General features: G+C 40.0%; 1 long non-coding RNA gene across 4 annotated transcripts; it reads left to right on the plus strand.

The window, feature by feature from the left end:
- Positions 1-6,896: 6,896 nt before the first annotated feature.
- LOC116237204 (uncharacterized) lies at positions 6,897-13,689 on the plus strand. 4 transcript variants are annotated; one of them, XR_016471150.1, is made up of 6 exons: positions 6,897-7,044; positions 8,216-8,379; positions 8,607-8,726; positions 9,843-9,958; positions 10,784-10,906; positions 11,737-13,689. It is a non-coding gene; the product is annotated as an uncharacterized LOC116237204 (long non-coding RNA). The 4 variants fall into 4 exon arrangements; XR_016471147.1 differs by lacking the exon at positions 6,897-7,044 and adding an exon at positions 7,051-7,419; XR_016471126.1 differs by lacking the exon at positions 6,897-7,044 and having other exon boundaries at positions 7,051-8,379.
- Positions 13,690-26,608: the final 12,919 nt, after the last annotated feature.

The following is a 26,608-nucleotide window of genomic DNA, read 5'->3' on the forward strand; positions in this document are numbered from 1 at the left end:
GAATCCAAGGGAGTCCAGGACTGGACTCAGCATTCATGATGCATTCTCACCAATGCTGAGTAGAGGGTAAGGATCACCTCTCTTGACATACTGGTGACATTGCCTAATGCATCCGGATACCATTAGCTTTCCTTGCAGCCCATTGCTGACTGATGTTGAACTTGCTATTCAGGAGGATCCCCAGGTCCTTTTCTACAGAGCACTTTTTGATCTGGATGGCCCCAGCACGTCCTGGTATGCCTGGCATTTTTCCTCCCCAGGTGCAAGACTTTGCACTTTTCCTTGTTCAGCATCATGAGGTCTCTGTCAGCTCATTTCTCCAGTCTGTGCAGGTCCCTCTGGATGGCAGCGTGGCCTTCTGGTGAAACAACCACTTCTCCAATTACCAACATGTGTCCTCTTGGGCAGCTCAGCAGCAGCTCACAGTTGGCAGGTGACAGTGGTCTTTGATAGAGTCCTGCAGCTCTGTGACATGGAGAGGGCAGGAGGGATGGTAACGATGATCTCTGTCCCAGAAAAAGGAATTATCTCACTCAACAAGGAATCGCTCTGCCTGGAAGAATCTTTCACAGATCTGTTCCCCGGTCCATTTATTTCCATTATTCCATTTATTCCATTGTTCCATTTATTTCTGATGCACACAAATGCAGTTTTTTCAGGCAAAGCCTCTGTATTCACTCAGCTTAGGCAGTACTTCCCTTTTGCTCTGACATACCAGTCTCTGCTTTTGGTAGGAACTCTTTTGGCTGTGGCTCATCAAGGGGATACAAAACAACATCTCACTTTGAATCACTGCAGGGAAGCAGTATGGCCCATCAGCTCTTCAGCAAGGCCTTCAGTTAGCTGTTAGTGTCTGGCAATTCAGAGCCTTTGGAAGTGTGTCAGTGCTCCAAGTCTAATTAAAATCTCTCCAGCATGTGACCAGTATACCCTGCTCATACAACTAAAGACAGTGATTACTAGATGTGGGACTGACAAGGGGTAACTTGGGAGTGGTAAGCCTCTTCCTTTCTGTTGTAATACTGGGAAGAGTCTCATAGCCAGTGCACAGACATGTAGGCTGACTACATATGCATTACAGCCCTAAGTCCTGAGCCAGCTCATCAGCAGGTTATATTTGGGGCTTCCTGCCCTCCTCAGGTCTCTCAGAATACCTGCATGTCTATTTACTCAACGTTTATTATTATTATTATTACCAACCAAACAAAAAAAACCCTCATGTTAAGGAAAAGCTCAACTGATGTATTCCATGGTTAATCAATTACATCAAATATATTTGACAAAATCACTCAGGTTTCACTTTCTTCCGAGATCCTTCATTTAGAATATGAAAGCGAAAAATACAACCTGGTGTGCCATCCTAGAAATGTTACCAGCACCTTTTGCCTTGCTAAAAATTGCAAAGGGGTTTGTCAGCCAGGGGAGAATTTGTCTCTCTTGCAGCAAGTCTCTGCCCATGGTTCTGCCATTTATGGCATACCTCCACTATGGTTTACTCTAGTGCTGTTCAGCAGTCTGTTCCTTGTTTTCTCCAACACTATAGCTCTGTAGGCTGCCTTGCTAAGGGTAAATTGTGTTTTTAGGTCATTTTATTTCAATCAGCATAAGATTTTTGTGTACAGGAACACATAAATTAAACATTATTAATGTTATTCCTATGATTGCATTTTCCAGTTCCTAGGCTTATTTTAATGATGCACATTATGAAAAAGCCATGTTGGCATAACAATGAAAAATATGCCGCTCCCTATGACATTTCATTTTATGGGTCGACAGGAGAAGTCTATGATGATGACTAATTTCATGATAAGATCATGTCACTTATTGTCTGCCATTAATGAAATGTCATATGCAGTCACCTATTCTTCATTCTTGAATTCTTTCTAATTACTGTCCTTAAATGAATGACTGTGACTGAGATACCCTGCAGACAAAAGGACTGTCTTTGCCTTTGTCCTCAAATACTTGGCAAATCCATGCAGCACAGGCTAGACTTGATCTAAATTAATGTAAATTCTGCTTTGGCTGTCAACTACACCATTCTTTTAATCTATGAAACCATACATACCAGTGGGCTTTGTGCACTCAGCTTGATCCCTCTATTGGGTTTATTTCATAACATCTCGTAGTCGCAGAACTCTCAGTATAATCTAAAAATTTTCCTTCCATTTGATTTACTTTGGTTTCTATTCCACACAGAGATGATTGAATAAAGTAACATAAATCTCCCAATGATTAGAAAAATGTGATCATTTATTACATGGACAATCAGTTTATTTAAAAAATATAATCAGTTTGTACCTCAGGAAACCTTTCCCCAGTTGTTATAAGCTATGAATAATTACTGGCTCTCTTTTGGTGAAATTAAAAGCCACATGGTGTTGCTATCAGGAAGGTATGATATGCCAGAGAATGTGCACTCTACTTTCCCTCTTTGTTGTCACCAGATTGATTTTTCTTCCTTCTTATACCTTTAGAGAGAGAAACAGAGAACACAGATCTTGATGAAAATAGATAAACCAACATAGCATAATTTAGCCACAATTGCCAGTGACTGTGGGAACCTACTTTGCAGTCCTTCTCCTAATAAAATAAAAAGCAAAATCTTCAGAGATGATAGGAGTTGTTAATGGCTCTGCTGGAGCTTCCTTGATTCTACAGGCTGCATCCTAACAACGTTCCTGGCCAAAAGCAGCAAGACATACCACACACTTTGAAGAGTTGGGGCAGGATGTATGTGTCACAGGTGGCTGCCAATGTCTCCCTTAGAGGAAGAAATTTTTGGTTGTTGATGGATATGCACTGCTGGGTCACAGAGGAACTCAGTGACATTGAACTCTGGATGCTAACTGATGGCTCACACCTCCCTGCACATTCCCAAATCCAGCAATCTGCATGACAGTCTCATAGGCAAATAAAACCACCTCTTATTTGTAAAATGGGAGTAACATCTACTTACCTGGCAACGTCACATTCATGTCCCTAAAGCTTTCCCAGATCGTTCCCAAAATATGTCAGGCATCATGATTCACACAGATTATTTTGATCAGATCTCTACTTCTGGGAGAGTCCATGCTTAGTCTTGCTGCAGTGCCAGTGACAATGAAATTCACATTCTAGTCACATAGTAAATACACAAGTTCTGAATTAACCAACTATCTAGCTTTTCTGGATGGTCACCCACTTGTTGGAAGTCACCGACAGAGCCAGACTATATGTTATAGGTAGTATATTTCCAATAATGAAGATATTATTTGTTTCTGGCTTTTCCATTCTCTCAAATACTGTGGATTCTGCTACCAGCAGAGTAATTTCCTTATCAAGAATAATCAGTCATTCACTGCAATCTGCTCTCACCCTTAACATTTATTCTTTTCTTAATTACCATGCTGCCAGCTCTGTTCTTGCAGGATAAATTGCACTGCCTCACAGTACACTTACAAAACACTGAAATATTAAACTCCTGATAAAGAAAAGTTACATGTACAACAAGCAGAAAAGGAGCAGGTGGGGAAGGAGACGGAAGAGTCCAGACTGGCAAGTCTGACATCTCCACAGATGGCCACTGCTTGCTTGGTGGGGAGTGATGGGGAGGAGGGGAGAAGAGCACAGAGCACATAGACTTGTTCAGCCTATGTGAAGCATTTAATACCTAAGCCCAGGCCATTAGAATCAACTAAAAGTCTTCCACAGAAAGCCATAAGATTGAATTAAGCTCTGGGTCTCAGAGAAAATCAGCTTTTTATCAGCTCTTACAGCTGGTCTGATTCAGGAACAAGAAGGTCAAGTGACTTTGCTGAGATGACACAGTGATGGAGTGCCTCATTTCAGTTTAAACCTAGAACTATTCTGGTTGTCATATCTATCTACCTACCTAGGCACTTATAAAACATCCATCATTGTGGTATCTCAGCACTTACACAGTCACTTAAGCAGATGACCCTCCAAAAATCTATTCTCCACCACAGCCTCCACCACGCTTGCTGAGTGAGGAGGGAGCTATTCTTTTTCATTCTCCTCCTTCTGTCTCCAAGGAATTGAAAGTAAGCTCTTTTTTTTTTTTTTTTCCATTGCTATGGAGAATTGCACTATTCAGACATGTTAACTACTAGTCATGTAAGACAAACATCACTAATAAAAATCTGTCCTATAATCTAAAAATAATTTCTTTGCTAAATAGAAATACCAATTCACAGCAGAGCACCACCTCCTTTTTGCTAATAAATTTATTATTTGTCATATGTTGTTTGTCCCTGTCTGGAGTCAGAAAAATAAATGAAGACATAGTTATTCTGGCCAAATATGTTCTTTATATGCAGCCGCCTCAAATAACATTTTGTATCTCTCCTGCTCCCAGCTGTTATGTCTCAAACCATCAGCTTTGGCAAGAAAAGGATATCCTGTCTAGTCACTGGTAATATCCAGATTTATAACCTGACATAACATTTGCTTATGCTCATTCCATGGGAGGACAGTGCTTATTTGGAGAAAAAAAAAAAATCTTGTTAGAAATCAACATGTTTAAAAAGGTTATGGAAAGCACCAAGCTAAAGGAGACTTCATGTGAAACTCAAATAGCTAAGTGCAGAACCAGACTGAGAAGAAAATTGTATGGCGGAGGTGGGATTCAGGAGGAATTTTTCTTCTAAAATATGACAACCCACCTACAATCATTCACCACCTTATTATTAAAAAAGATAATAGAGATAACACTCAGAAGACACTTTCCATAGTCATTTGATTGCAGTCAAATCAAGAACCAAAAAGAGATTTCTGCCCTTTAGGCTTGTTGTATATTTTAGTAAACTATATGTGCTGAATGTGATTAAGTGGGCTGTTTTTTAATTAATTCCATTTTTTTGCTGTTTTTTTCCCCCCATAATTCTTTTTTTTTTTTTTTCTAGTTGCTTATCTTAACTTTGGCCTGGGTATACCTAAGGGATCTAATTTATGTAAACTACCCAATTACCCTTCAAGTGCTGTTTGTCTCAGCTGCAATTTATAAATGAATCTGAATCCAGGAGAGGAATTGTAATTATATGAATAATCAGAAAAAGAAAATGAAGAAAAACTGCAACATTTCTTTAATATTATGTTTTAGAAAGTTAGCATTGCTACAAGCAGAGATCTCCAAAACCAGAAATGTACCCCTGTTTTTCCTGCCTCAGTCGCACATTAATTTCAAAGCACCCATCATAGATTGAAGGCCACCAGTAGCCATTTCACACTTTTGCTCAACAATGTTTATAATAAGACTCTTCCTGGAAGCTAGTGGGGCATCTGACCGTATAATTTCAAAATGGTTAGATGTGAAAAAGGCAAGCATCACATCTAGAATGACAGGACAAAAAGACACTGAAGAAAAAGGAAATTCATATCTCCTGAAAGGCTTCAAATATTAGATCGGGCTACCTTAGGACATGTTTAGATGGTCCAGAAACTGATAATGAGAGACAACATACCTACTGGAGAAGACATTGTTCCAGTGATGAACATTCTCATACTACGTGACCTTCTTAATCCTTTCATGTACTCGATATTCAATTAAATGACACTTGAATATTTAAGTCACTCAAAATGTTGAGGTCAGGCCACTGCTGTGCAAAACATATGTTGTCTTGCAGGGTTGATCCTAAGGTCCGTGGCTTGTACTCTGTTTCCTACAGTATGTCAAACAACAAGTTTTAGAGGAAGCCATTAACATAAACATATCACAAGAGTTTGATATCAGATAATCAGCTTCTTCTCTCTTTCCCCTTCTCATCTGAGTTATACAAGAGTTGACAATTAGCTCTGAAGCATGTGGTATCATGTTCCACCTAGAATCTGCTGAATTAATTTTGGTAATTCTGACACCCCAAAAACTACCCTGATTAAATTTTGGTCTCAACAACCTCAAGTAACATAAATGTTTCATAAATGACTTGCTGGTTCTGTAAGTATTTCCTTCAGGTGAGCTTGAGGTTCCCACCTTTAAATTTATTGAAAGTGCCATTTTTCTGTGCTCTGAGACATAAGAGGAAAAGTTTCTAACCTATTCACTCTATAATATTAGAGATTCCATTAGACATTTTTTCTTTTAGACTTTTTCACCTCTTTTAGACTTCTCCACTTCCTTTCTAAGGACTTCAATAATGTTATTATAAATTGCTCATGATGTATTTTCAGACTATCAACTGTTCGAAGTGTTGTCCTCTACTCAGAGGTTCTCACCTTTATAAGTTGTCAAGGTTTGGTAGTACCATGGAAAATACTTAGTTTGCACTTTTCTTCAGGTGTTATTATTGTTGCACCTAACTCAGGAGTTAGCTCCTCCCAACTACGTACAATACTTTTCTACCCTCTGTCTCTCTTAGTCTCCATAGTGGACCAGCACTCCCTCTCCGTTTTGCTCCCACACAGATTTCTGGAGTGAGCTGCCACTCCCTCAATGTGATCTATCTTTTCAATTCATCAGATCTTGCTTTGGGGTGTGATGCGCAATGTAGGTGCAACACCTCAGAGAAAGCTGGCTGCAGTTTCACCTGCAGACACCACAGGTGGTCATAAAAAATCATGCCGTAAACCTGCTGTAGGGGCACAGGAAAATCTCAGCTAAATAAAACAAAGAACTCTAGTAGTTCTGATCTTGTACGACAGGGACCACTACCATTTCAGACTGGTAGCTGAGAAGAGCTGTCACAGAAGCATTGCTAAAGATTGCAAAAGTTGTATTGGTGACCTTCAGTCATGTGGTAAGTGAGCGTAAGTCTGCAGCTTTCTGATAGGTAAAATCCCATGGTTGATATCTTCCTAGAATATTTTTATCATGTCAAAAAAGTTGTGTCAGAAATCCATGAAATTGTGCAGATTCACACACAGCTTTCCAAATATTGTATTAAGTTTATGCAGCAAGATTTTGGAAGCAGGCAAGCTGCAGGGACCTTTTCTGTGTGCAGCACCCAGCACTGCCCCATCACAGATCAGAGCACCTCCAGCTGCTCCACAGGGACCTGCCCCTGGATGGAGCTGAGCCATGAGAGATGCTGGATGCACCACCTCTGGGTGAGTGGGTTGAAGGGAGAGAATCAGTGCTGTGAAACAGCAGCTGGGAGAGAGGGTGAGAGATGGGGGAGAAGTGTCCCTGCAGTTCCCAAGGTCGGTGCAGGAGGAGGGCAGGAGGTGCTCCAGGAGCGGAGCAGCCATTCCCTGCAGCCCAGGAGGGTCCCATGGAGGAGCAGGTTGTCCCCTGCAGGCCATGGGCACCACATGGAGCACATCTCCGTGTGCAGCCATGGAGGAGCCCATGGTGCAGCAGTGGATGTGGAAGAGCCCATGGTGCAGCAGTGGATGTGGCTGGAAGGAGGCACAGCCCTTGGAGAGCTCCATAGGATCAGCCCCAGGATGGAGCTGCAGCCAGTGAGGCCCTGTGCCTGAAGGGTGGGCCCTGCAATAAATAGACGTGTTGGAGCAGTGCTGGGAGAACTGTGGGAAGTTCATGTGGGATCAGTTTGGCAAGGACAGCATCCTGTGGGAGTGACCCACATGGGGCAGGGACAGAGAGCGACCATGGAGGAGCTGCAGCCACCATGAGGCCTCTGCTCTGGGCTGAGCGTACCCAGGGACCTCAGCTGCTCCTCACACACTTTGCTTTCCAGACCCTTCCCCGTGTTTGTTGCCCTCCTTTAGACACTGCCTAATAGCTTTATGCCCTTTTTATACTGTGGGCCCAAACCCACGCCCAGTGCTGGAGGTGAGGCTACACCAGTGCAGAGCAGAGGGAACAACCCCTCCCTTCGTCCAGTGGCAGTGCTAGGCCTGAAATTACATTTAGTTCTTCAGGCAGAAGCAATACAGCCCTATTTAGATCTACAGAGGCTGCCCCGGCTCTTGCTCTCATCTTGGATGTTATAATTTTATCCTTTTATTTTCCAAGGTTGCTGGGTATTCCATGGAGATTCATGAATGTATATATATACATTCATACACACATATATGGATACTCCATGAATATACTCAGGAATCATAAATGTTCAATTCTACACCATATTGTACAGATGTATAACTGGAAGATATGATGCCCAACACAGTGTTTATGTGTCCTACTCTTGTTTTCCTGCTCACACAGGTTTATTTTCTCTCTCAAGTTCAAAGTATGCAACTCAAAAAGTCCAGAAAATAAGCCTCAGAGTATGTGCTTTGCTCAGCTTTGTGACTGTCTTATTTGTCTCTACAGCAATTCGTGCAAGTTAAGCCAAACAAAGATCTACTGTACCTTGACAGCAGGACCATCTGGAGTTCATTCTTGTAATTATTTTCAGGCATACACGGTCCTCCTCTGGCAAATAGGCATTTTAAGGCATCACGGGGCATGTTCATTAGCATACTGGGAATCAAAAGGCGAGTCTTATATCATTCCAAAAATTATATTTTGGTCATCATAAGTAATCAATCCTGATATAGAAAAAGTGTGAATGAGTGTGTGCCTGTGTGGTGTAAAGATATAATTATATGGCTGCCCATCTGCAAGCTGGGAATTACAGATGACAGTCAGAGAAGATCGATTTTTCATCCTATAGCCTAGGAACTGTCTTTTTAATTGCAACTGTTTCACCAATTCTTTGCAGGGATTGCATCTGGTAAAGGGAATTAAAGACATTCAGACTGTGAAAAGAATTGCAGCACAAATGTATTAGAATCGAGACCTATTTGCATCTAGATACACATTCTGATTGCATATTTTATAGGTGAGCAGAGAAAACAGTGTTGGGATTTTTATAGGGAAGCACTGTGAACTGATAGTGCTCAAGCAGAATTTGGAAATTGATGTACCAGATGTAAACATGTGCCTTTCTGGCTGACACTGAGAAAATAGATCCTTTCTGGGTCTAATTTACAAAAGTAACTAAGCAAGTTAGAAGTCCATGATCAAAAAGACATTAAAAAAAAAAAAAAAATTTGCAAAGGAATGGAGATAGCAAGTTAGATTTACAAAAGCCTAGAGATGATTTCCAGTGCCCTGACAATTTGGTCATCTTCTTGATCTCTAGCAGGTGATTGTCTGCATATTTAGATGCTTTGGTACCATTGAAAATCTGTCCCTGAACATAGAAAACATTACCAAGACTTCACTACATTGGAATAAAAGATTTACTTCCTCCTTGAGAGCTTTTGATAATTAGCCACGCCCTGTCACTCTTATTTGTTAATTAAGGAATAACTACCCCTAGGGACAGGATAGATTAGATTAATTTTAATTGGTGATGAGTTAATCCCACTTTGGATGGGAAATTGACATCCTGATCTCCAGAAGTACCTATTAAAAAATTATACTGTAGAAATCCTTCATGGAAGATGAAGGGAACAAAGTATTACCCTATGTTAGTCTAAGAGACAGTTTTAATTTGATGGTGTTTGTAGCTTTTCCTAAATGCTTATACTAATTTTGTCCCAAATTTTTCATTCACTCATGACAATGCACACTTGATCCTTCTGATTTTCTAATCTTCTTGTACCCAGAGGAGTATTATTCTTTCATCCTACCAGTGATTTGCGAATGATGTGGAAAAAAAAACTAAACAGAGATTCCCACAATAAACGGACATTTTGTCTTTTGTCAGGAGGGGGGGGAGTCTCTTATTCTATGGGCAAATGGGCCCACACCAACCAGGACTTTATAAATCCTACTAGCATCTTACTTTATCCTTCCATTTTAACAGCAGTGTGCAGTGGTAGCTTAATGCAATCGAAACCCTTTTTGCTTTCAGCTGGAACTGCCATATGGAAACTTGTTAAAAGATGTAATAACTTTCCATAAAAACTGTCTTGACTAGCACTATTTATCTATTCACACACTTGTACAGCAGTCTTCTGTAAGGATTTTGCTAGCTGTCCCAAAGCTTGCTGAGATGGACATATGTCAGCTTGGACTGCCAGTGAGAAGTAATGTGTAAAAGAAAGCTTACAAGGTCATTACAAGGTAATTATGTTTATTCTCCTTTCCAAAATATAATAGCTAAATAATTTCATGTAGTTAGTATTAACTTGATAAAGAATAACCTGTACTGTGCTTTGCATGACATTTTTCAATTAAATCTCCCTTATGTTATACACACGCATAAAAACATAAAAGCCCAGCACAACATTTTGCATTGAGATTCCCACTAGTCAAAATGCATTAGAGTTGCCACTGGAGAAATGTGAAAATCAGATTCTTCCTTCAGATGATCAAGATTCAAAAATAAAATGACTTCAAACACTGGAGATATATGTGCAAGGATTGAGCTTGTAAGCTTTGTTATAGATGCTTAGATAAATATAAAACTCTGAAATCTTTCTTTTCACTATTCTAAGTAGCTATGTGAAGTCAGACTTTAAAGTTGGTAATTGAAATGAGATACGTGTATAGGAGCTGGATAGAAATGTCACACTGAAAAGAAGATGAACAGCTAAAATGGAAGCTTCCTCAGATCCTAAATATTTCATTTCTACTCATGAGGATAGCTTTAGTGCTCATCATTTAAAATTATTCTGTTTCTCAGGTCATGGTAATTTTGAAAGTGCAGTTCATGAGTTTTCTGCCCATATTTTAAAAGAAAATGCCTTTGTGAAAGAGAAGGATCAAGCTAAAACAAGCTCTACAGCAAAGGCTGGGCAGAGAAAAGGGGGTGGGATGAATTCTCATGAGAGGAGAAAGACAAAGCACAAAAGTTAAATTTACTAGAGGTCTGCCATACTCTCAGAGCAGATATAAAATATAAGACAGCATATTTCTAAACAAAGGAATATCTTATCTTTTACCAAGCAGGCACAAATGGTTGTGGATTCAGTGAAATATGCTTGAAACGGTGGACTCGAGGGACCCCCAGCCTCTGTGCTCTGGAAAAAAGCAGCCATCCCTGCGGGGTCCTGATCACGCATGCAACAGGTATTTGCTAGCAAAACCCCTGTGGAGTCAGCAGCACTTGTCTTTGTGTAGAATGGATCTCCAATTCCATGGTCACTCCAGTCCTCATGCTGTAGTACTATGTGTTCAAAACACTTCACCATCCAAGTGCAGCTCTCAAATGGCTCATTAGGCACAAAGGTGCCTCAGCAGGCACAGCCAAGCTGGTAAAGCCAGGACACTCCTCTCTGAGTGCTTACCTTTGATTTGTAGCTTGTTTACAGCAACACCAGCTGGGGTTGGCCCTGTGGTGGGAAGAACTGTTTAGTAAGGTTTGTCAGTGAGGAGTTTCCATGTTACCCATCAGTTTATGCAAGCTCTTTCTAAACCTTCTGATGGTTGCAGCATCCTCCACAGTCTCCTGTGGCAACAAACTCCAGAAGTTCATTTTGTCCTATTAAGCAGAAAAGTTCTTTCATCTATTTAAAAAACAATTTCATAATACGTACCTAGTAGCTGCAGTTCTGTGGGACTTGGTGGCTACCTCATATATAAAAGGTAAATTTTTGAGTGGCTGAAGTTGGCAGGGACCTCTGAGTCCATCTGGCCAAGCCCTGCCCCAGCAGGGACACCCAGAGCAAGGTGACCAGGTTTACATCCAGGTGACTTTGGAAGATCTCCAAGGAGGAGACCCCACAGCCTCTGGGCAGCCTGTGCCAGTGCTCCGTCACCTCCACAGAACAGCAGTGTTCCTGGTGTTCAGAGGGAACCTCCTGTGTGCCAGTTTGTACCCTCTGCCTCCTGTCTTGGCACTGGCACAACCGAGCAGAGCCTGACTCCATTGTCTTTTTGTCTTTGCTCTTTCCCTTCAGGTATTTATGGACATGGATGAGATGCCTGTGAGCCGTGAACCAATCTTCCCTTTCGCATCTTCACCTGTCTCCATGCCTTTACTTCAGTCATGTTGTTAAAAAATATGAGCAAATATTCAAGGCTTTATACACTTTGTGGGCATATACAAAAAGTTTCAGTGTCTCACAGAATTAAAAAAAAAAATAAAAAGAAAAGAAGCCTTGAATATGGTGTATAAACCACTGCAGAATGACACAGTTTGAGGGCTGAATTCATAATGCAATATCTTGAGACTCCAACAGCAAGTGGAATCAGAAACAACTTCCCCAAAAGCCATTTGCAGCTTGTTTTAACTAAAATATGGAGAACAAAGTAAATCTATCCAACCCTGCCTTTCTGTTCCTCTGGTGAAAAGATTTACTGAGTCTTGAGGCAGTTAATTTGTCATCTGAAGTCCCTGTCTGCTTTAATTCATATGGGCTGGATGGCGATCAGCAGAGCCTCAGTTTTGGAACACCGTGTTTACAAAGAAAGTGCTGTTTACCATGCTGAAGACTGCGATGCCATCTGAGACAGAGATCCCAGTATTGTTGGGAAAACACCTTCCAGATGGCAACACCTCCTAGTATTCAGGTAAATATCCAGATATTGTATTGACATAGTAAAATATTGGGTGCAGTTTTTAGATCTGGAACCAGAAGAAGTCATGCTTCTCTGGTTTTGAAGCAAATTTGCACTGGTGAGAGCGAAGGTGTACTCTCTGGAGCAGAAGGCCACAGCTCCAACCCATGCTGTTCCTAGTCCCAGTGTTGTCCTGCAGAGACAGTGTGAGTGACTTTGACCCGTAGCTGGGGAGCAGTGCAGAAGTAAATCTCTGCTCTGTTGAAATTGGTGGCAGGCTGGGTTTGGGGGGAAGTTTTTAATTGACGTCAGTGCATCACCCGTTGTGATTTGCAAATGCTTCTGGTTTCAAAGGCAGGATTAGCCCTGCTGTAAATGGAGACAAGTCATACAGGCAAAATGGAAATCAGTTAAGTTGGCTTCATCTGCACCTATTCTAAATTCTGCTTTTGAATTTTCCCAGTTCCAAGAAATGTAACTGGAGCGTTTGTGAATTTTATCCTCAGTGAAGCAGATACTAATATATAGAATGAACTGATCCACAGAGAAATTATACCATTACTTTTGTAAAACACTTTATGCAGTATATGTATGAAAATGTATGTACTTTTGCCAACTGGATACTTAAATTTAGCAGCTTGTCTGCCAGAAAAAAAATCAATTTGTATGCAGTGACCACCTCATATCTCCTAAATTCATGAAAGTTCTGGGACTGAGAGTTCATATTGATTTTTTTTTTAATAATATCTTAAGTTTTATTCCTAGGAATTGATTTCAGCTGTCATTTAGCATTATATATCAGTAAAGTTGAGTAAAGTCTACACAAGCAGTTCTTCTTTAACACAAATTAGCTCTAATATTTCTCCTTGATTAAGTATGACATATGTAGTTTTACAGTTTGACATTATGCAAGACCTAAATCTATTAGAAGTTTTATGAATTACAAGAAATGAGAAAATGCCATTAATTCCTGGACTCTTGAATGATTAATACCTGAAATTTTGCACAGAATCAAATCATGATGAAAAGTTGCATTTTGTATAACTCTGGACTTGGTGGTATGGTTGATAAATGAGCAATGCAACATGCTGCAGTGAAGTGCATATGGGCAAAATGGGGGGCAGCAATGAGTATATCTGCCCTAAATCAGAGATATCTCCTGACTTTCTACTCCCAAACTACAGACATATTACAAATATAAACTGAATGTGCTCTGAATAAACCAGAAGAGAAACTTAGCAGATGTGAGAGATATCCTTTCCGATGAAAAGTATTTCAGCCCATTCCTGGGATTTACTCACATGATCCTTCTGAAGTTCCAAAGGGATTCAGTATTCGAATCTGAAGCCTAATGATTGCAGCTCTGATCCAAAACCAAAACTGATCTTCTGAGGAAACCAAATTAGATCTGTTAATGTGTGCTTGTGAGTTTCTGAAAATCAGGTGACATTCGAGTGTTTCAAACTTCACAAATCAAAAGTGAGCAATGCTGGATTAAGTTCATAGGTGGCCATCAACATCTAATGAGATCCTAAGTGTATTTATCTATGTAAAAACAAAACAAAAAATCCCAAACCATAACCAACCAACCAACTAACCACGCAGCAACAACAAAGGCCACTTAGTTGGTATGCCATTATGGGGACACAAAGGATGGGAATTAATCTTGTCATGCCTAAATATCTGCAGAGTAGAAATCTGTACCTGAGCTAAACAAGCTAATCTCCTTTTGTAGCCTTTAAAGGAGCAATTCTATATGGAAAAATCTCAGCATAAGATGCTTCAAATAATCCTTTTTCTCTGCATTGAATGTAAATTGTATATGAGGTAGCTACTTCAGACAGATATCTGAAGTCTAGTGCAATAGATCCTACCTGTAAGATAGGATCACCAACACCTTTTTTATCATCACTGAATTTCTCTGAACTCTTGAATGTCCATTATTGAGCAGCTAGAGGCATTTCAGTCTTGTTAGTGCTAGACATTGAACACTTCTAATTCTGGTCTGAGTTCATACATTGAGTAGCAGTGAATGGGGGAATGTATGCAATTTTAGAAAGACACATCCATGTTTAGATATCTACATGTGCATCATTACATTCAACAGACATCTAGTCAACAGCAGAACCAGAGAAGGATTCAGTCAGCCCTTGAAAAGGAGTGATGGTTACACACAGGGATTGAGCAATTTCTTAAGCACAGGGGAGTACCTATCTGACTTCCTGCCACCACTCCATCCCAGCATTCTCTATCTTATCTGCCAGCTCTGTGAAGATGTCTTCAGTGCCCTGCACTGAGTGCACCAAATGGCACTAGGCACTACTGCTTAAGTAAATTAATCTAATTCTCAGATCTGTTACCACTGTCAGAATGATGTTACTCGTGCTCTTTTGATGTTTTATGTTTAGACATTGTCACAAAAGGAGGCCATCATCCACTGCTTGGGTTTCATTTATCCATTCCACCTCCTGGCTTCATGCTGCCTTTGTGCACACAAAATAATTTCCAGGCTAGATTTAAACATAAACATTAACAGTTTCATGAAGGGTGGACCAAATCTTTGGTAAGTTGTTGATCAGCTTTGAGGAAGCACAGCAGAAAGCTGCTGCCATTCCAATTAGGACTGATACTTGTATTTAACAGAGGTCTTGTTAACCATGTCAAGAGTATCCTAAGTGATCCACTGGCATTTCAGAGATCTTTATATAAATGCTGTAGTGTTTTGTTTTGTTTTGTTTTGTTTTTTTTTGTAATGTGTCTAGATCGACAAGACATAAAGATCTCAATGCAGGAATTATTAGGTGGCGGCCTGTGTGTCATGCAGTAGGTCACATCTGATAATCATAATGGCTCCTTCTGACCATGACAATCTCCGAAATGTACGAACATTTCACAAGTAAGAATCTGGTTAAAATATACAGATGACTGTGAGCAAAATTTACTCTCTGACCTTCAGCTCAGTGTGAGCCATGCATCAGACTTATGGCAAGACTCATCATAGTACAAGATTAAAGATTTGGGTGGAACAGGGCACCATGTCTTGATTAAACCAGAAGAAAAATCATAAATTGCCTGCTTCCCTCTAGAACAGAAACTGTTGTTTTTTTTCTTTTTTCTTTTTTTTTGGCCCCAGTCTGCAAATAAATATACTGCAGCAAACGTAAAAAGTATATCACTCTTTTTTAGTTCCTGTTTCATTACAGGTAAGAAACTGGGAGCATTGGAATCCAATACCACCTGCCCAGAGGCAGCACTTCATTGAGCTACTGAGTTAAATGTCACCTCACATCAGTTCATATATCTACCTCAGCTGAAGGAGGTAGAACTGCTCACTGTTTCTCACTGAGAAACTATTCATACATTTCCCCCATTATTCAAGTTTTATCTTCCCCAAGAAAGTTGTAAGTGGTGTAAAATGCATGGCATTCACAAGAGTCAGTCTTTGAAATGACACTGACATGACAAACTGGCTTCCACATAGCCTAATACTCCTCCTTGTGATTATTCCCATTAATCTTCATACAGCCCCACATTGCCTGCTGATGAATTAGGAGCTCGTGGTGCCATGGTACAAATAAATTCAGGACATAAAGATATCTCCAAAGCACTGAGAACCTGCAACAGAGGTCAATGGGGGAAGCAAAGACTATAGTGGGAAACAGGAAGAAAAATAGAGCCTGACTGTGACCAGGTGATTGGAAGCATATCAGCAGGCAGTGTGAAGTTATTTTGGGCCTAATGAGAAAGAGAAGATTGTGAAGACAGCATAGAGTATTGGTGGAAGTACAATACGTCATTACATCTTGACATCTCTTCTAACACTAAGGACAGCATGGACAAAATGTATGAAAACAAATACTTGAACGATATCCCGGTGAGGAAAGGATGCTGGTAGAAGGGGACAGTCTGGTTCCAACTAACAAGGGATGCAGATCTGACTTCCAGCATGAGGGTGAAAGTAGTCCATGAAAACTGCCAGACAAGAAGGTAAGTAGGCTGGATTTGCTGCAATACTAAAAAGGAGTCTGTTGAGGATGTAAAAAGGAGAATTACATGATCAGTGGTACAAAAGTGGTTTTTTTTTGTAAACTCCATTGTGACTGGGTGCTGGCATGACAAGCCATTATTCAGCAGAGCACAGGAGAAGGAAGAATGACAGAGACAAAAAAGATGGAGACTCTTAGTTACTCAGAATCTTCACATGACTGAAAAATGTTTGAGTCCAAACATTGATCATTTTCAATTGGTCTTCCTAATTCCTGACACTTCTGTTTCTTCTATTTATAGTTATGCTAGAAGCACCAAACAGGCACGTACAAAAATATCTTGAGCCCCCTGTGTCAACAGTTACAGGCAGAACCCTGCCCAGTTACCCTATCCCACAGTTCTACAAGGTGGAAAGAGTTCTGCCTGAGAGAACTTTGTCCCGGAGTCCTCCCCTGTGAAAAATCCTGCCCTTTCCCAGAGACATGAATCACAGCAAACAGTATATTTATGAGGAAAAATTTACCAGGGTTAAGAGGATCCCTAAAGACAGGGATTGCCTCTGCCTTCCAAATCTGGCCTGGAGCAGTTGATGATCTGACTCATTGTTCCAACCTTAAGAAATTTCACACACTTCTCTTGGGATTAAATCTTTTGTATTCAGCATAGCTTCCTACTGTCTCCTCCCTTCATGGCTTTTCACATTATTCGAGATTCATATTACCAATTTTGACTTTCTCAAGTTTATTTTGTTATAGCATAATGTCTTCTTTCTTCCGGGCTGCTTTCCAAACACTGCTTGTTGAAATTGGCTCCTAAATTTTAATTAAAGAAACCTTTTTTTTGGCCCATAAATTAACATGTTCTGAGCTCTTTTTCTGTCCACTTCAAGACATGGAGCCAAACATGAAATACTGAAAACTGCCCAGACATATCCTTCTTTCTTGCATTCAAGTTCCTCCCCCAAGAGACAGAATTTTTGTCAGCAAAGTTGTTGCTACAGTGCTGTGACCTCCCTCCCTCCCTTTGGAAATCTCTCTAGAATGCTGACCTCATGGCAGGGCAGTCACATCAAAGAGAGCACACTGGCACATTAACTAAGTAAAGACCTGAGCTTTGGTGCCCTACTCTTGAACTGCTGAATGGAATGACAGCAGTAGGTGTGCACAGAGACCTTAATGCACAGCTGCTGGTTGAGCTGAAGTTCCATTAAACAGAAAATTAGGCATTGAGATAAATCAGATTCCAAGTAAAAAAAAAATAAATGTAAGCACTGTGATTTGAAAGAAAAGTAGACAGTGACACGAAAACATCTCCCTTCGTCTTTCCATTCCTCTTTTTGGACATCTTTAGCTGTGTGAAAGAAATTCTGCAAGGAGGATATAAACAGCTTAAAAGAGCAAAGCACACCCAAACACAGGATAGTTGGGATTTAATGAGATACCCATCTGAACACCCCAGTGCATTTATTTGCTAGCTGCACTGACACCATCTCTGGAGCAGAAGAGTCAGATCCTGTGGCACTAAGAGACATGGTTTGTGGGTATGGTGGTGACAGGTTGGTGTTTGGACTAGACGATCTTAGCAGTCTTTTCTAACCGTAATGATTCTACGATTTTATGAAAGCTTTCTCAATTTTGCAAATGAAGATGCTGTATTCACAGCAATAAACTCCAACACAAAGAAGTAAACATGGTAGTAGTATACAGGTGAGTCAAAGCCTGGGACATCTGCCTGAGAAAGCAATACTTGCTATTTATTTTAACAAATAACTATTTACACACTGACATAAAGAAGATAATGGGATCTACTAGCAGAAAAAGGTTCAAGCATTCTCACTCCAAGATTTTATCATACCCAAGACATTATGCCTTCTGTTTCCTATGCTTAATTTTCTTTTAAAATTCTGTTATTTCCTTTTGAAGATCATGTTCCCTGCTAATCTCAGTGACACGAAACCAAGAGGCAATCTGGCACATTTTATAGCGTATGAACATGGTTTGGTATTGACTACTGAGCAAATTTTAATGACCCTGAACCTTCTCTTCTCAAGGCTGAACAGTCATTGCTTTCTCAGACTTGTTCACTCATCATGTATTACTTATTTTCTGTGCCCCTTCACTGAAATCTTTCCAGTGTGTCTATTTCTCTCTTGTACTGGTGAGCCCAACACTGGATGCAACACTCCAGATGTTTCACCAGAGCTGAGTAGAGAGGAAGGGTCACTTTTCTTGACCTGCAGACAATGTTCTTCCTGGTGCAGTCCAACTATTTGAACTATTTGAACTATCATACATTCTATCCTGTTTTTTTCCATTTGCAAATTTGCTGAGGGTGTCCTCTGTGCAATTGTCCAGGTTGTTAATGGAGGTATTAAACAGCATTGGCCCCAGTACTGACCCCTGAAGTATCCAACTGGCTACTGGATTCCAGATGGACTTCATACTGCTAATCACAACTCTCTGAACCCAGTAGCTCAGCCAGTTTTCAGTGCCCTTCACTGTTCATTTATCTAGCTCATGCTTCATCAGTTTGTCGGTGAGGATGATATGGGAGAGAGCATCAGAAGTCTTTCTAAAGTCAAAATAAACACATCTACTTCTTTCTCATCCACTGAGACAATCTCTGTAGAAGTCTGTCACATCAGTCAAGTGTGATTTGCCTTTTGTAAATCCATGACTGCACCCGAACTCCTTCTTGTCCTCAACATATATGTACATATAAGCACAGCAATTCATATTAAAACATTTTTATACGAGACTCAAATAACCCAGATGTTTCTAGACCTTAGACATTATTGCAGACAAATCTTTCATAAAATTTACTTAACTTAAAATATCAGTCAAAAAAATAAAAAAGGCAACAAGATGTTAACATTCAGAGAAATTTTGGGCAAGCAAATGAGTCAAGATTACATCATTAGGTGAGTATAAAATATGGCAGCATCCCAAATAGTGCATTTTAGCAATCGCATCTAAAGGAGAGAGACGCTGGAAGTGAAACATGGGCTGGATTCAAAGATTAGTGCCAGTCAAAGATCCAGGCACAGGAGATGTAACTGTCTTGAACAGGTTTTATTTTTACATGAGTGACATCAACTTCGCACAAGCAGCACCCTAGATCAAACAGGCTTCTAGTCTTTAGTATAGTATTGACAATGTTATTGGTCTTTTCTTGCAGTGTGCTTGCATTGGTTTTGACACAATTAATAGCAGCCGTCTAAAAGAAATGTGTGTACTGATTGATACTTACATGTCTCTTTGAAAATAGAAACCATTTTACATGCACAAAATAGACACAGTTTTTAATATCCCAAAGTCCAGTTAGCCTATATTGTAGTTCTTATTGCTCCAATTATTCAGCCAATTGAAAGGTTCCTTCGCTCTAGATTTCATAGGCTTAGTAGCTAGGGACTTGTGTCCCTGGATTGAAATGGAGTCCATGGTCATGGGTAGGATTTTATCTTGTCATCAATCTCCAGATGCTCTCTGAGATGTCTGGAGATGGTCATTCTGCTCAGCTGCACATCTGCTACTCTGTCTGCTTCTTTTGCTGAAAATCCACTGTTTCCTCATTTCCAAACTGTGTGCAGAAGTCACCCATTTTAGATACTTACGCCTTTCTTTACAGGTAACAAAAGGGCATGTAGTCTCAGAAGCTTAATGTCTGTTATTTGGCATTATCAGTATCAGCATAAGCACTGTAATCCAGGAGAGTCCAGTTCAATGTTCCAATCTGAGCCAAACCCCAAAAAACTACTTCAGATCAGGTCACCAGTTCATGGTGATGAAGCAGATCCAAGACCAAGCCAGGAAGTCCATCTGCAGGCCACCATCAGAATCAGGGATGACCAGGCATCTCTGTGGGGATGGGACAAGACAGGGATGTGGGGAGCTGGAAATGAGCCCTGATGTGGCTGGAGCAGGGACTAGGGACTGTCGGGGCCAGGGCTGCTTGGGAGGTGATCAGGGCCATTGAATCCTAGTTGTACACTTCGTGCCATGAGATTCTCTTCAGTAAGCAATCCTGCTCTGCTTTGCTTTTGCCTTCCAGAACATTGTGATAATCACTTTATAGTAATAATTCCAATTAAGTCAATTAGGCAAAATTAGACAAGTACCTTAAATGGCAGGAGAAAATTATTTACCTTATTTTACTGCCTGAGGATTCCTGAATGCACTAGAAACTAAATATGTTTAAATGCAGATGACTAGTGTTTGCAACAAGTAAAGACAGAAGAATTCTGACGAGTGCATAAATATGTATCTTAATAATTTTATTTTCATTCAATCATTTCAAGGGAAGGGAACTCTGCAAATGAATTATCATTATTTTTCAGACTTATACCTTATCCTCATCAAAGGCCAAAAGAAAAATTTGCAACCTTTTACGAGCCACCCCACTTCCCTACAAATTTGCTGCAGTGAAGCAGAGCCCTGCTCAGTAATGACACTCTGGAGCTATATAAACCAGTTTGCACCTGGTAAAAAGGTACCACTAACAAGATTGACACATAAAGATGGTTTGCCTGGTTGATTTGCTTAGTGTTTGTTCTAAGTTAAAGATATGTGAAGCCAAGACGTGTGTTGGCAGCTTCCTGGGGTCAAGTCTCTGGGGCTGGGCAGGGCTGTGGTGGGGCATCTTACAGCATCAACATCCTACAGTGTTGCTGGGGCAGCAACTGATGCCCCTTGACTGGAATCTTGGCCCATGGCAGCAATGGGGAGGCCCCAGGAAAGCCCTACAGGGGCTTAAGACTCAGAAACACAATTAGGATCCTGACATGGTAAAGTTGTGGCAGTAGTAATTAAATTGCCTATGCCCTTTGGAAAGCTTTTTTAAAGACAAAAATCTGGAGAAAAAGAACTTTCACTCTCATGTGCCTCTAGGGAATATGGCATAAGAAAATACATTACCAAACTAGCACCTGTCATGACATATAACAAAAAAACAAAACTGTTCTTGATGTCAGTAAACATTTTAGGGTTAGATTTGAGATGTCTAAAACACTATAATTTAAAAATATAAAAATAGCTCATGTAGCTATGAGATGAATGTCCTTTCTGCTTCCATCCTATCACTCTTTATGTGAATTATCACTGGTGGTGATGGGTCCTCCTTTCTGGGACTCATGTGACAGGACTGTGTTTCAAATGGAAGGAGCAAGGGATTCCTTCCTCTTCTTTTTCCACTTGCATTTGCATCTCACTTGATAAATTATGTCAGAGGGAAATGCTCTGACAGGCCCTGCTTTCTCCAAGTGGAAGCAGGTCATGCTGGTAACAATTGGGTTTGAAAGGAATGCTATTACAGAACAAGGAGAAAACTGACAGCTTTACAAGAAAGAAAATGTATCTTCATATATATAAATATTGATATTTGTGTGCCAAGGAATATTATCAAAACAAGTAAATAAAATTTGTTATTGCAGTACATAAAAAGTGAAGGTTTGAATCACTGTTATTAGAGTTGATATGCATTCCTTTAAGTCATTTTTGTTTCAAGAAGATACAAATCATGTCTGTGAGCTCTAGTTACAGAAAATAATAAAAGTTGCCCGCAGTCTTTGAAACATGTGATAATATACAGAGAAGGTGTATTTAGCTGTATTTTGTCTCATCTATAACACAGCAATAAGGATCTAGATCTCCTCAGACCTAGCTTTACAAGACTCCAGGAGCACTGAAAAACTTATGGTGTTCTAAACATTGGTATACATATAGTATGGAGGACATTGTTGTTTATAATGGGATAGAGGCAGGGCTCCTTGGCCCGCATCCTCTTAGATATTTTATATGCTGGAAGTCTATTTGCACTTCACTGGCATTTTCAAAACCAATTATCATCTATCCCCATAGACAACAAAGGTTTGGAAGAAGCTCAGGAGAGGCCACCAAGATGGTGGCAGCTGGAGCATTTGCCCTCTGAAGAGAGACTGGTGGAGATAGGCTTGTTCAGCCTGGATGGATTCAGGTGAACCTGACAGAAGCTCCGGTACCTACTGGGAAGTCTTTGAGGAGACAGATTCAGATCTTCTATAGTGGAGCATGACAAAAGAATACAAGACTTTGGGTATAAATTGTAACAAGAGATATATAGGCTGAGATTCTACCTGAGCATCAGTTTATACAGGATGTTCAATAGAACAGCATTTTGGAAACTGAGACTCTTGAGTTTGCATCTGAAAGAAAGAAAGACTTGTCCAGGTTTTATAACTACATTTTGAGTAGTTGCAGGCTGTCCAGGTATCCCCACTTAATATATTCCTGGACTAAACAGGGCCATCTACTATAAGTTGTACACTTTAGTTCATACACTTTGGGAGCCTTCACAATCTTGGTAGAACCTTTCTGGACCATATCCGATTTCTGCAAATCCTTCTCAAAGTAGGAGCCCAGAACTGGCCACAGTATTCCAGGTATAGCTTTACCAGAGGAGTAATAAACTGTGACAACCTACTGACTGCTGTTCTCTTTACGTAACTCAGTTTTGTTTAATAATACTGTTGGCTCATACTCACCTGGCCTCTACCATAATCTCCAGTTCATCTCAGCAAGATACTAAGTCAGTGCTCAGCCTGCACTGATGCATGGGGTTATTTTGTCCACCAACAGAACTTTGCACATCTACTGTCTTGGCTGTTTTTCTGGACTGAAGCTCTGCCATTCAGCATGTCAACCACAACCCTAAGTGCACTGCATCCACAGATTTTCTCAGAGTGAAACTTTGTCATCCTCAGCTCATAGCTATATTATTAGGTGATGTTATGTTCTCATTCGCGCCTCTGATAAAGAAACTGGACAACAGAACTTTCAGTCAGAGTCCCTTGTGTAACACACTTGTTTCTGGCTCAAACAGGACATTTACCATTTGTTTACTTTTCACAGAAATCTGACCAAGGTCACACTCAGTGCTAGGATATGCCCATAGCAAGAGTGAGAGCTGAAATGGGGGTACAGAGAATCTACCTTTCACAATGGTCCTCAGTGATTTATCAGACTAAAGCAACCCCTTTTCTGTGTCTAGGAAAGTGCCTGGAGTGCTCAAGTCTTTTCTCTTTCTCACAGTAATTGAAAATCAACAAAAAGGCCAAAACAAAAGAGAATGCTAGGTTGTAAGGGATCAGAGCCAGGTGCTTCAAGTGCTCCAGAAGCAGTGTGTGTTACTTAACATCTTTGAATATCTGGCAGTATAGGTAGGATAAACTTCAATCAAATGTGTAAAGGAGTCTTAACTGGGAGGTGACACAGCCATAATCTTAAACATCTGAGAGCTATGTAAGAGGTATTTTGGTGGGATTTAGGGAGGGTAGTAATACAAACAGGAATTAAGATGGGATTCAGTCTGGAAAAATACACACTAAATATGGCAAACCTGAGGTAAATAAAATCATAGCAGTTTCAGGGAGCTCAGTAACTAACAAGAGGAAACAGATGGCCTAAGAATATTTGAGTGACTTCAGAACAGCTGGATGAATTAGCTGACCATCTAAAAAATCTCTCCTACCTATATATCTCTGTGATCCTTGCTTTCTCCTCCCATTTCTTACTCCTGATTACTTTTCTTTCCAGCTGCTTTCTATCAGAAAAAAGAGAAGAAAAAGGGAAAAGAAAAACACCAGAAAAAGAGGATTTTAGCCAGCAAATATAGCACTTTTTGCAAACCTGTTGAGAGCCTTGAGTGGGAGAGGAAGCTAAAAGTAGTGGCTAAGCAGTTCAACAGCTGATGTTAGCAAGAAGTACAAGAATAGTGTGCAGACCCTGCATTTCTCCAGTAGGTAAATTGTCAAGAAATACCATGAAAGAAGAAAGCTGCCTTATATCACCACTATATTCTTCTCCACCTTTTTGTGCACGTTTGCCTCCTTTTGTCTTGAAGGAAGCAGGATATTATGGCAAAACCAGCCCATTTCATTTAGCCTTTGGAATCTTCTCCAAAAAGGTTAATAATTACAAGCCAGACTGCTGTCAAAAAAGACTGTCAAAAAAGGACATTTTTCTTATGAAAACTTCCTTGAGTTGAAACTAAAAAGGGAATACTGTTTGAATAAAAAAGCTACATAAAGCATCGATAGAATCAATCTCCTTTTCTTCTTTTCGGTATCTGTAATGAAAGATTTATAGTACTTTTTTGGTGATAAAGGGCTGAGCTTCATGTACTCAAATCTCAAGCTTTTTTTCACTATTTAATGCAGTATAATGATAATAGGGCTGTATTTAAAACTCTACCTCTATTCTAATAAACACAAAGCTGATCACTACAGGTAGCTTCTTAGACATGATGTGACAGCTGCTACCAGGCAAGAAAAGGGAGAAGGAATTTTCAACCTTTTGATAAAGAAAAATCCAGGAACTCTAAATGAGATACAGCCAAGGGAAAAGATTCCATTTCACCACTGGGAGGAAAAATTGTGAGAAGGTGCTATGAAATAACAAGTAGCTGGTCAAATAGCTGGCAGACAATTCCCTTGGCTCAAAGCACATCTGAGCAGGTAATTAACATGACCTCTGGAAGGGGAACCACCAGGAGCAGGATTTTTAAATAGTGACCAGGAGCCATGTCCCTTTCTCTGGAATTCACAAGGGCAGACTCATTCAGGAATCACGCATGGGACTGTGCGTCAGCAGCACAGCTTATTTCCCAAGAATGCAAAGTCCCACACTGTCTATGATTACCTAGTATCTGGCACAGATAGATTCAGCAGTGTGTCTGCTCTTGAAAAAGTCTGTGTAGTCCACCGACTTGGAAAATCTATGTGTCACTGATAGTAGCACGGTTCTACTAGTGGAGGGTTCCAGTTCAGCCCAGATCTACAACCACTTTTATTTCATGTGCCATTGGTTTTTGACATGACAGTTATCAATGGCCCCAGTGCAAATCCTGACCCTTGGGTCACTAAAGGTTAGAGTAGACAATGTGGTTGAGACTGGGTCTGGACAAATACAATCTAAGCTCAACCAAATCTATTAAAGAATGGTTCTAACTAAGAACATATAAACAGATGTATTAGTGAAATGTTTTTTCCTGAAGTATTCTAAATGTAATCATCTCCTGATTAAGTCTGGAAGTTCCCCAGGCAGATAGTAAAAAAGGGCAAACAAAGGAAATCTAAAACAAAATTAAACATTTCACTGAGAGGAAGACAAGTAAATTGGTTAAACTAAAGTTATTATTTGCCTGCTTTAGTTTTTAATTTCAGCAAGGAAAAAAGAAAAGGAAAAAAAAACCAAAAACATTTGGATTTGACACAAAACACTGGTAAACAGATAAAATTTGAATGACACACTATGGGAAAATACACTGGGTAGGAGAAGTTCAGTGATACCGTCTGGCTGAAAATTGGTGCTCAGCTGGGCCTAGGCTCCAGACCAGATATGTAGCTTGCTTCCAAAGGTCAGTCCAACTTCTAATCCAATTGTACACAGAAGTTCCAAGTCTTGATACAGATCATAGGAAGAACTAATTTTAGTGATTAAATTACTCACCCATAGTAGGCGCCCTTGATATATTCCTCAGTGTCTCAGAAAACTTCCATCTGCATCTGATCCCAGAAACCCAATCAGTGGGATTTTTCCATATCTAAAGATGTAAAACAACATTTTGCAATGTATCAGAGGTTTTTTAAAGCTGAAAGTACATTCATTTCCTTAAATACTTTTGTAATTACCAGATTGCTACAGTACATAATACTCATCTGAAATCCTAGCTTAATTACTACTTTTCTGTTGAAATTTAATTTTGTATCTATAAAATATTTTGAGGTCCCTTGATTGTATTTATGATCCTCACACTGATGCTCTGCGTATACACTGAGTAATACCCACATAAAGCAATGCTGGGATACACTTTCCAGCTGCTGCCACATTTCAGAGGAAATGAGAGTCCTTTTTTTTTTTTTTTCCTTAAGTTTAATCTAATTTCTATTTGATTAAAGTCTTAAGTATTGTTTTGTTTTTGAAAAATGCATTAAATAGAGGTTTTCAGTTAAATCATTCACTATGACTTGAATTCTGGACCAGAGATTCTAGGCTGTGAATAAATTCGTAAGTACCAGCAGGACCAGAATGTTAAAGATCTGGGAGACAAAGATGACAAAGAATTTCTCTTTCTCCCCAAGTAGAGCTGTAAATGGAAGGGTTCTGTGGTTCTTCTCTGGCCATCTTTGCTATTCATCTATGTGCATGTGCTTGGGGAGGAAGAGTAACGAGAGAACTGTTCGTACTTGCTTTTTTCTTTCTCACCTTACTCTTTGCATTATTCCAAGCCATTTTTCTTCCTTCTGACTAC

Source organism: Phasianus colchicus, chromosome 1 (genome assembly GCF_987193195.1).
Source record: "Phasianus colchicus chromosome 1, bPhaCol1.hap1.1, whole genome shotgun sequence".
NCBI classification, from domain to species: domain Eukaryota; kingdom Metazoa; phylum Chordata; class Aves; order Galliformes; family Phasianidae; genus Phasianus; species Phasianus colchicus.